General features: G+C 37.9%; 1 pseudogene; it reads right to left on the bottom strand.

Moving 5' to 3' along the window:
- Positions 1 to 10,596: 10,596 nt before the first annotated feature.
- On the bottom strand, positions 10,597 to 11,609 carry LOC124968043 (olfactory receptor 7D4-like; annotated as a pseudogene).
- Between the last annotated feature and the right edge of the window lie 541 nt (positions 11,610 to 12,150).

Here is a 12,150-nt window from a genome sequence, read left to right as displayed (position 1 = left end):
GATATTTGGTGTGATATAAATCTCATAGCTCTATGTTTGCTTTTGCTGCCTCTGCTTTTAGGTTTATAACAAGATAATCATTACCTAAGCAAATATCATGGAGCTTACTTCTATGTCTCCTTCTTGTACTTAAGAGCTTTAGGTCTTACATTTAAGTTGTTAATTCATTTGAGTTAAAGTGTGTGCATGTGTGTGTGTGAAGTGATTTTTGAGTTGATATAATATTCATTTGATTCATGTGTGTGGTTAATTTCACTTTACTGATATTCAGTTTTAGTAGTATAATTAACTGAAGACAAACACCTGTGTCCAATGTGTGTTCATGTCAAATTGTCAAAATCAGTTGGCCATTAATTGATCCATACAAATGTGGATTTGTTTCTCCATCTCTATACTTTCCTATGGTTGTTTATGTTGGTTTTATGCCACTACTGTGCTCCATTATCTTCATGTCATTTGATCACAGATTTTCATTTTGATGAAGTTCAGCATAACTATTTTTGCCTTTGTTACTTATTGGTTCAATGTCATATCTGAGATTCTGAGAATCTCCTGTAATGAAGGTGTTAATTTTTCTTCTGAGAGGTTTATGATTTTGACTATTGCATTAAAACTGTTGAACCATTTATCAGTCAATGTTTGTGCACTTCATGAGCTAGGAGAAAACTTTCCTTCCTTTGCATTGATCATAAAGTAAGTCTGTGAATCACATCATTGCATCCAACAGCTGCCCTATACACACAGTTCTCAGTGACACATTGAGGGGTCTCCAGAAAAGATCACACTGGAGGCCACAGAAATAAGTTGTAACAAGTTTGTAAAGGTTTGAATTATATTGAGTATCTTTTCTGGCCCCAATGGTATAAAAAAATGCTAACCAAATAAGAGAAATGTGGAAAAACTCACAAATAGGTAGAACTATAAATACTCTTGTACAACCAATGCATTGGGAATAAAAGAAAAAGAATTGTTTCCCCTATGAATTGGTAAATGAATCTTTAGCTAGAATAACAAAGAAAAAAGTTAGAAGTTTCAAATAAATAAAATCAGAAAAGATAAAGTTTTCATTAAACTCTAAGCCACAGAAAGACCAAAAATCATAGGACATCATAAAAATTATATGCCAATATATTGTTTAGTAGAAGGAATGAATACATTCCTAGACAAACACAACCTACCAAGATTAAATTCTGAAGAAAAAGAAAATTTGAACAGACCAATAATCACTAAAAAGATAGATCTGGTATTCTTTTAAGAAAAGACCAGGAAATGATTTGATGGCTTCACTGATCAAAGAAGGACAAACATCAGATCTCAAACTATTCACAGTTGGATACTCTTAATGATGAAATTATTAAGAAAGACAAAGGTTGGATGATCTGATTCATGTGATGAATCTAAAACAGTCATTCTCACAGAAGAAGAGCTCAGGACAGGGTTACCAGAGACTGGGCATCACAGTGGAGATGGAGAGAGGTGGGTCAGTTGGCACAGAGTCAGTTAGAGGGGAAGAATAAATCCTGATGTTTCCCTGCATACTGAAGTGACTACAGTTGACAGGGATGTGCATTTCAAAATACCTATAAGGGAGGATGTTGAATGTTCTCACATTCAAAGAAATGATAAATGGTTGAGGTACTGGGTTATTAACTACCTTCATTGCTCTTTGCATAATCTGTACATGTATGAAAGTATCACATTGAACCCAGTAAGTATATACAGCTCTGTTAAGAGAAATGAACCAGATATAAATAGATAAACACTGCTGACCTCACCCACATGTGGAATCTTAATAGGTCTGACTTATAGAAACAGGATTGAATTGTGGCTACCAGAGGTATAAGGTGGGGAATTGGGCAGATGTTGGTGAAAAGATGAAAATTTTCAGTTAGAAGGAATAACTCCATAGAGCTATCGTACATCATTATGTACACAGTTAATAATAAAAATCTGAATACTTGAAAAGTGGAAAGGTATCATACAGAACAAAATGATTTTTTAAAAAATTGTATTAGTTCTTTTTAGTTATACATAATATTGGGATTCATTTTAACATGAAAGCATGGGATATGATTTGTCCTAATTCCATCCCTAGTACTTCCCCTTTCCCTCTTCTTCTCTCTCCCCCAATTCCCTTTCCTCAACTCCACTGATCTTTCTGGAGCATATATTTCTAAAACATACATCTCATAAGTAGCTGGTATCCAAATATATATACTAATTAGAAACAAAAATACACACTATGCAATTACAAAACAGTAAAGTGGTTGGAAAGATCATTCTTCACAGAAGGTCTATGAATTCCTACAAATTGTAAACAAGTTCATGGAAGCATGCTCAATTAGTTATAGTGCAGTGAATATCAAAGGATACACCACTTTATATCCACTAGAAGGCTACAGTTTAAAAAAAGGAAAATAAATATTGGCAATAATGTAAGACATTATCACCTGATACAATGCAATAAATGTAAAATATGCAACTGTGAAAAACAGGTGATTTCTAAGAAAGTTAGAGATATGATTATCATATGACCCAGTAATTTCACTCCTAGGCAAATTCCCCAAATGACTGAAATTAAATGCTTAAGTAAACATTACTGCATGTTAATAGTAGCATTACTCATATTACTGGAAACATGGAAATCACCCAAATGTTTACCAATGGATGTTAGATAAATGAACTCTGTATATCAATAAAGTAGAATATTATTTGGCCATGAGAAAGAAGGAAGGAACCAAATGAACAATTACCAATATAACAGTCAGAAAGAAAGAAGGAGAAAAAAGGGAAGGAAGGAAGAGAAGGAAGAAAAGGGAGAAAGAAGGAAGGGAGGAAGGAAAGAAGAAAGGAAGGATAACAAAGAATATAGCCATATCTCAGACTTACTCTAGGCATTATATCAATATGAGTCCAATGGCCAAACTCTCTTTCACAGGTAATTTCCAGCTTCCATGTTGAGAATCTAGTCAATGTCTTATAAAAAGTAGTGTCAAAGTTAGAAGTGTGAGTTCAGTGTCAGTTTGCAAGGTTATAGTCCATCTTAATCCAGTATCTTCTGCGGTGGAGTGAATGTCAGAAAAATCTCAAAGAAATGTTTTCAATATTTAAAAAAACCATGTATCTCCAAGCAATAAGCAGTCTTCCTATGGTAATCAGTTTGCCTTGACTACTACATGATATTCATTCCATTTCATGCAGTGAAGACAGGAACAGAGTCAAGTTAAGGTGAACAACATGAACATTCAAGAGGATAATTTTTCAGTTATATTTTTAGTGGACACATAATAAGCATATATATTTATAGAAATCAATGTGATTTTTTCCTTATATTATGGGAGCATTATGGTGTACTTAATGGTGGGATTCATTGTTACATATTTGTACATGCACACAGTGTAGCAATATAATTTGGTCAATATCATTCCCCAGTATTTCTCTTTTCCCTCCCCTCCTCCCTTGCCTTGGTCCCTTTCCCTCTCCTTGGTCCCTTTCTTCTGAATTGAAGTCAGTCTACTACAGTGATACAGGCATACCCAAGTTTATAGCAGCCTAATTCACAATAGTCAACTATGGAACCAGTCTATGTGTCCATCAATGGATGAATGGATAAAGAAAATGAGATACATATGGAAAACAGAGTTTTATTCAGCCATAAAGAGGAATGAAATTATGTCATTTTCTGGAAAATGTGTGGAAATTAATAACATTATGTTAAGGGAAATAAGTTAAACTGAGAAGGTAAAGAGTCACATGTTTTCTCTCATCAGTGGAAGCTAGAGAGGAAAAAGGAAAAGAAGGATTGGGGTAAATCTGGAAATTGAAGGAGAACAATGTGATATTTAGATACATGCATACATTGTGGAAAGATCTAACCAGGATAATTGGCACATCCTTTACCTTAATATTTATCATTTCTCTGTGGTGAGATCATTTATGTCATCAAGAGGATAATTTTGAGTAAACCATGTCTTCATGTAATATGATAAGTATGTTAAACATAAAGTTAGAAATATTAGAAAGACTTATAAAAATTGATGAAAGATGGAACTATGAGGACCAAATATAGGTAAAAATATTCAAAAGGAATTACTTAGGGAGTTGTTGAAGAGAAACAAGTAGAAAATCATATATTCAAATCTCACTCCCAATTCCTTCTGAGTAAAAACTGAAGCATGTGTCTTAGAAAACAAAAAGATCTAGGATGTCAAAATTCAGCATTTGCCTTAGGAGCACAGTGTCCACTTTGCACTGAAGACACTGCTCCATTAATGAGACAAAGCTGCTCTGCTGAGCAGTCTCCCAGGGCCCCCTTCACATCCTTGTTCCTCAGGCTGTAGATGAATGGGTTCAGCATGGGGGTGACCACAGTGTACAACACTGAAGTCACTGTGCTTCCTTGGGAAGAATGGGTCAGAGTAAAACTGAGGTATTCCATAAGACTTGTCCTATAGTATAAGGAGACCACACAGAGGTGGGACCCACAGGTGGAAAAGGCTTTATACTTACTCTCAATGAAAGACATCCTCATTAAAGAGGGATTGATCTGAGAGTAAGAGTAGAGGATCCCAGTGACAGGAAACACACCCAGCAGGGCAGTTGCTACATAGAGAGTGATGTTGTTGATGTGGGTATCAGAACTGACCACCTTGAGAAGTGGAGGCAGGTCACAGAAGGAATGTGGGATTTCTGTGTGTACAGAGAAGATCAGATGCATTATCAATAGAGGATGAAGCAGGGAGACCCAGAAAATGACAAATCAAAATGTCAGAACCAAGAGGACATAGAGCCAGGGGCTCATGATGACTGTATAGTTCAGGGGATGGCAGATGGCCACAAAGCAGTCATAGACCATCACCGTCAGTAGGAAATTATCCATTCCAGCAAAAATCATAAAAAAATACACCTGAGTAAGGCAACCTCTGTAGGAGATGTCTTTGCTGTGTGCCTGGACGTTCACCTACATCTTTGGGACTGTGGTGGAGGTGAAGCATATGTCTATAAAGGACAAGTTGGACAGGAAGAAGTACATGGGGATGTGGAGGTTGGGGTCAGAGCTGGTAGTCAGGATGATGAGTAGCTTCCCAAGCACTGTGACCAGGTACATGGACAAGAAGAAGCCAAAGAGAAGGGGTTGCAGATCTGGATCCTCTGAGAGGCCTAGGAGAAGAAATTGTGATACTCCTGTGTTGTTCTCTGCTTCCATGTCACTCATGTATCTGCTGCAGAAGGGACAAGAGCAGAGCTCCAAGAACTCCTGGCTGGCATCTCAGGTAGTCATCACACTTAGATGGAGGTCCTTTATCCTTTGTTGATTCCTGCCAAAGACAGTGGTTCACTCAATTAATTGGCAATCCATTTCCATTTTAAGTAGGTAAACTTATTCACATTTTCATTACTTTTAGCATGAAAGTATTTTCTTGTTATCAAGGTCACTACTTTTGATTCTTCTTTTGAATTGACAGACCTAAATTAGTTCTTTGAGATGAGCTGTCCAATTTAATTGAAAACTTTTATATATTTTCTTTGAATACCCTTACTCATGTTTATTCTAATAGCTCTATAATAGTGATTAAGAATGCATTTTCAATTCAAACAGGCTTTATTCTCTGACTTGATACTTCCTAAGCATGTGAGAGGTAATCCTCAGTGTTCTATTGTTTTTATTCTAAATGTGTGATTATTATTAGAACTTTTGTTGTGAGGTTTTAAAATGCCTTGTGCACAGAATTTCAAGAAACAACAGTTTTTATAATTATTGCTAATTTCAAAGACATCCTTTTTTATGATAATTATTTTGAATATGTAACTCTCTCAAGGCACGGATTAGAATTGTGATTTAGAAAATCATCTCTTGAATCACACCTCTGAGGATCTTGAGAAAGTTTCTTAAACTCTCTTGGCTACAAATCCTTCACCTTTACAATAGGAGGTGGAAAGTAAAATGGAAGAGGGAAAATAAATGAGATGATGTGCACACACTTTTCTACTGTGGCTTCTGGAACATACAATGGACATTTGATAAGTGTACATGTCTTCTGAACATCAAAATGAATGTGTCTTTCATTGCTATGGTTTATACATATCACTCCATCTTAAAATGGAGCAGTTATCAAGAATGGAATTCAGATCAGTTTAAGTACAACAGGTTAGTTACCTCTTTGTCTTCCATACAGCATTTCTAATTAATGGAGATCCCTATGGTTCTTTTGTTCAGAGAATTCCTGCTCAGTGAATTCCTCCAAGAGTAGGAAGCATGTGGACTGCATATCGGGGGAGGAACAAAAGGACACAACCATTAAAATAAACTAGAAGAAGTGTGGATCGCATGTGCTCATGCACCTGCACTCTTGAGTGGATATTCATTGTGTCACAATCTGCAAAGTTAATTGCCAAAACATACATGTGGGAGATTGTATTTCAGTATTCACAGTTTCTACATCTTCAAACCACCTTAAAAATATTAAAAGAGTAATATAGTTTTTGAAAATGAATATTTATATATAGCATATATACACAAGGGAATGTCACACCATAAAGAAGAATGAAATTATGGCATTTGCTGGTAAATGGATGGAACTGCAGACTAGCATGCTAAGTGAAATAAGCCAATCCAAAAAAACCAAGGAGAGAATGTTCTATGTGGACACTAACACACATTAAGGGGGGTGGGAGGGAAGAATAGAAGTTCATTGGATCAGACAAAGGGGAATGAAGGGAGGGGAGGAGGAAACACTGTAGAATTAATCAGACATGACTTTCCTATGTGCATAAATGAATACACGGCCAGTGAAACTGCACGTCATGTTCAACCACAAGAATGGGAGTTACGCTTCATGTATGGATAATAGTTCAAAACTCATTCTACTGTCATGTTTAATTAAAAAGAACAAATTTTAAAAGATTTAATTACAGAAAAGAAAAGATTACAATTTCCATGATAGAAAAAGTCTCCATATTACCAATGCCAAAAAATGAAAATAGCTTTAAAATGTAAAAAATAACTGAGGATCATTACTCTGGGGAAAGTGGGTAGATTTCTGTCATCTGAAATTTTGGACTGACAGAGGAAGGGTGGGTCAAGGTTAATGAGAGGAGGTAAAGAAAGAAGAAGCATTCCAGGCCCAGAGCACAGAATGTGCAGTTGTCCTGTTGGAGAGGAGGGTGTCTATGAGGTCTTGGTGACAGGGCACAGGACTGGGGAGATGGAGTGTCTGCAGCCACCACAGACCTGGCTTCCGTCTTCCTGGGTCCCCATGATATTGTGAAGTGGTGTTCATTTGTGGCCTTTTGGTTTAACTGTTTGGGCTTATCACATGACTTTCCAGGGACTTACTTGGTGACTGCCACATTTTAGGTGCTCAGCAAATACAAAGGTTGCATGTATAATAAATGTTAGGACCAAAATCTCAACCTTATCACCAAAGAATCTCCTGGCTTGCTGATTCACAGGTATCGACAAAAACTATTAAAATTAAATAAATGCCTTTCTATGTCTTTTAGAGCTGGGAACATAGCTCAGTGGTAAAGCTCTTGCCCAGCATGTGGAAAGCCCTGGGTTCAATTTCCAGCACCACACAACACAGACACAGAAAGAATATCACGTGATGAACAATCAATATGGGTTCTAGAAATGGAAGCCAATTTGACATAGGGTGTTTGTAAACATAATTAACCACAGAAAGAGGAAAATGAAGATACATAAAAGCCATAATAATAAAAGAAAAGGTAAATTTGGGAAAATTTAATATTCACTAATGTGTTAAACAGTGAGGGATGAGGCTGTCAGTAAATAAGTAAATCAAGGATAATCTTCTAACCCAATAAATAATGGTTGTTTACAAACGACAGGCAGCAGGAGAGTTTGTACTAAAACAAGAGTAGTTCTGTTAAATCCATGAACATGACAAGACATTCTCCTGCAATTTCAATCATTTGATATTTCCTGAACATTTTAAGTGAATAGTCTTATGAGGAAAGGAAATTGGACTGAGGGTTGAACCTCAGAAATAATTGCTGTTAGTAGATGTTATTGTGGACAGGGTGGTGAAATGATAACAACAATAATGAAGTAAGAAGTGCTATCGGGGTGGGGAGATAGCTCAGCTGGTAGAGTGCTTGCCTCGCAAGCACAAGGCCCTGAGTTCGATCCCCAGTACCGCAAAAAAAAAAAAAAAAAAAAAAAGAAGTGCTATCAGTCAGTGAAATCTTTCAGGAAAAACAGAGTGTAACAAAAATGCAAACTTAAAACAAAAGAGTACCTCACGCATAACAGATTTTTGGTGAGCAGTTGATAAATAACTGGATGCAGGAAATCTGACGGAAGCCTACAATTTCTACTGAGAGTGGAGAAGAGTAGAAAACACTCCAGAAGCCAATTCTCATGAGAAAGAAGTACTAAATTCTAAAGAGGAGGGAAGGAAACAGAATAAAAGCCAAGAATGAGAGGTCTTGGTGGAAACTAAATTGTCTCAGACTACAAAGACTTCATCTTCATGAAGAAATAAAGAAATATAGAATGCTCGCAGCTTCATTATTCTGAAAGCAAAGCTCAGGACTCCCTTTTTCTCTTCTCTTCCTTCCTACTCCACCTGTTTCTCTGGGGCACACCCACTCTCTTGGATGGTTTTTTCTGAGACTGTCTCCTCTCTAAGACCTGTTCCCAGGAAGACCACTGGGTTTTCATGGAAGCTTGTTTCCAAGAATTACAGGTGAGGAACAACAGGAGCATGTTTACAGTTTCTGCTGTCTTGAATGGTTGAATTCCCAGAGCTCCTCATTATAAAAATTGTGCTATATTCCTACACTCTTCCGACAATCCATATCCCTTGGTGTACAGAAAAGATAGCAGAAAAGGTTTCAGTTAAATTTGTGTTCCTGTAAGCATCAGTAGGGGGAGTGAAAATAATTCCTCCATATAGAAACCCTTTTTCTTTGATTTGATTGAATAATCATAAGGTGTCTGCTAAGGAAAGTTTAATGTGTAAGAGGACACATTACAGGAAGCATCTCTCTATGATGTGTTTCCCTTGAAGTAGTTTTGTAGATTTTATGAATCTTTGGAATCTATAATATTGAGAGACAGAGAGATCCTTTCTTGTTCATTTTTTATTAATTTTACATTTTTCATATTTATTTTGTTAAATTGACAGATAAAGTGTTATGTATTTATTGTGTAAAACATTATGTTTTGAAGTCCATATACACTGTGGAATGGTTAAATAAAACCATGCAATGTAGCATAACCTTACACAGTTAGCATTTTTGTGGTGAGAACATTTAAGGAGGCAGTTACTACAAAACACAGTTTGGCTGTTGCTCAAAATGGTAAACACACAATTACCACAATATCCAGTGTTCCACTCCTAGATACATTAACCAAAGCATCAAGAGTAATACAGCAATGCCCTGCTAGACAACCACAAAACAAACCTTCAGTCATTTCAAAGCTGTGCAGGCATGGCAGAGTCGACTACACTAATGATCTGGACTAGGACACCAGGAGGTGCTGTAATGTTGCTGGAGCCTCATATACAGTCTGCCCTTGCCTGGAGGGTTGTTAGGTGGCATGTGACTGAGCCCAAGCTAATAGATGTGCCTGCATATCCACACAGCAGGTGGGAGTCAGAGCTGACAGCCAGGATGATGAGCAGGTTCCCAAACACTGTGACCAGGTACATGGACAGGAACAGTCCAAAGAGAACAGGACGTAGTTGTGGATCATCTAAGAGGCCCAGGAGCACAAATTCTGATACTCTTGTATGGCTTGCTGACTCCATGTCACTGGCTTTTCTGCTTAAGAAAGAGACACATGCTGAGTTCAAAACACAGCAAGTAGGTCACTCGGGAAGTGATAACTTCACAATATCACACTTGGATGGATGACCTTCACTCTCCACGAGAGTTTCTCATGACACTGATTCACTGAGCCAAGTGGTAGTCTCTGTCCACTTTAAATGTGAATCACTGAAGAGTCTTTTAAAAAATTAACAATAGGTGCTCATTTACCATCTTCTCCTAGGTCACCAACATCTAATTACTGTTGTCAAAATAAAAGCAGGATAAAAAAGGTAGAAGTCTGCACTCAAGTTTCAGGGTCCTGTTATACTCCATTCTAATCTAAGTTCACTTCATTTAGAAACTATGAGAAAGAGATAAAATATCTCAAAGAAATCTTTTCAGGATAAATAAAGTCACACAAGGCAAGTGTCAACCACAGTCATGAAATGGTAATTATTTTCCTTTGAATTGTATGGTTTCATTCCAGTTCCTTCAGGAAGAACAAGAGGTTAAGCACCTTAAGGTGAAGAAGCATCACATTCAAGAGGAAAATTTCAGGGGACACGTGTCAGTATGTGCCATGGTAAGGACATTAAACATGAAGTTACAATTCTTACAACAAAACCTGATCCAGGTCGGAACCATCTGTAGATTGAGGACCCTGTAGATTAAAGACTATCTGCAGGGAGAAAACTTAAGAAGTATGTACTGATGAAGTGGTTCAGGAGAAACAAATGCAAATTCTTATACAAGTGAAGTCAAAGGTGCTTCTGGAATAGAAATATGAAGAAGCATATTTTTCAGGGAAGTAAAGGGTTATGATAAGTACATTCTCAGCATTTGCCTCAGAAGTCCAAGCATCCACCTGCTTCTGAAGTCAGTGATCCCTCGAGGACCAGATGCTGCTCTGCTGAGGAGTCTCTCCAGGGCCCCCTTCACATCCTTGTTCCTCAGGGTGTAGATGAAGGGGTTCAGCATGGGGATGACCATGGTGTACATCACTGAAATGACTGTGCTCTTCTTGGAAGAATGGACCACAGCAGAACTGAGGTAAACCCCAAGTGCTGTTCCATAGAACAAGGAGACCACACAGAGGTGAGACCCACAGGTGGAAAATTCTTTATACTTGCTCTCAGTGGAGGACATTCTCATTAGGGGGGAGATGATCTGAGAGTAGGAGAAGAGGATCCCAGTCACAGGAAACACACAGAGAAGTGCGGTTGCTACCAGCAGGATGATGTTATTGATGAGGGTATCAGAGCTGGCCACCTTGAGAACCTGTGCTAATTCACAGAAGAAATGTGGGATTTTGGTGCCTATGGAGAAGCTCAGCCTCTTCATCAGTAGAATATGAAGCAGGGAGCTGCAGAAGACAATGAGCCAACTCATCAGAACCAGGAGGACACAGAAGTGAGGGTTCATGATGAGCAAGTAGTTCAGGGGATGGCAGATGGCCACAAAGCAGTCATAGGCCATCACAGTCAGTAGGAAATTATCCATTCCAGCAAAAAACATAAAAAAAAATACACCTGAGTGAGACAGTCTATGTAGGAGATGCCTTTGCTCTGTGCCTGGATGTTCACCAACATCTTTGGGACCATGGTGGAGGTGAAACAGATGTCTCCAAAGGACAGGTTGGAGAGGAAGAAGTACATGGGGGTGTGGAGGTGGGAGTCAGAGCAAATGGCCAGGATAATGAGCAGGTTCCCAAGCACTGTGACCAGGTACATGGACAAGAAGAGGCCAAAGAGGACGAGCTCCAGTTCTGGGTCCTCTGAGAGACACAAGAGGAGGAATTGTGATAGGACTGTGCTGTTCCCTGCTTCCATAGATGTTGTTTCCCTTGAGAAATCAACAATAGTTCAAAAACAAACAAACAAGAGAATCCAACAAACCAAATGAAACCAATGCAAATGGATCTCAAGCAGTCTTCCTTTCACTTTGAAGAGAATTTCCTTTTTCCATTGTGTATGCTCAGCACCTTAAAAGTGAGTTAACTGTAAATAGCTGGATTTGTTTCTGGGACCTCTACCCTGTTCCCTTAGTCTGGCTTCTATTTTTTATATCAGGAGCAGGCTATTTCTTTTAAATCACCAAGGCTTTGCAGTGTGTGTTGAAGTAAGGCGGTGCCCTCAGTCCTCCAGCTCTGGTCCTTTGACCCCAGGCTGCTTTGGTTTTTGTGGTTTTTAAGAAATTGTCAATATTTTCTACTTCATTGAAAAATGTAATCTGATTTTGATGGGGAATTGCATTAAACATGCAAATCCCTTTATGTATTATTATCACTTAACAATATCAATTTTTCTGATTCATTAATACATAATGATTCCATTTATTTTTTACTTCACATTTTCATTCATGTTTTATGCT

The sequence above is a fragment of the Sciurus carolinensis genome, chromosome 17, assembly GCF_902686445.1.
Source record: "Sciurus carolinensis chromosome 17, mSciCar1.2, whole genome shotgun sequence".
NCBI lineage: Eukaryota > Metazoa > Chordata > Mammalia > Rodentia > Sciuridae > Sciurus > Sciurus carolinensis.
The sequence above is the reverse complement of the archived record's forward strand: the minus strand, read 5'-3'. Positions and strand labels throughout refer to the sequence as shown.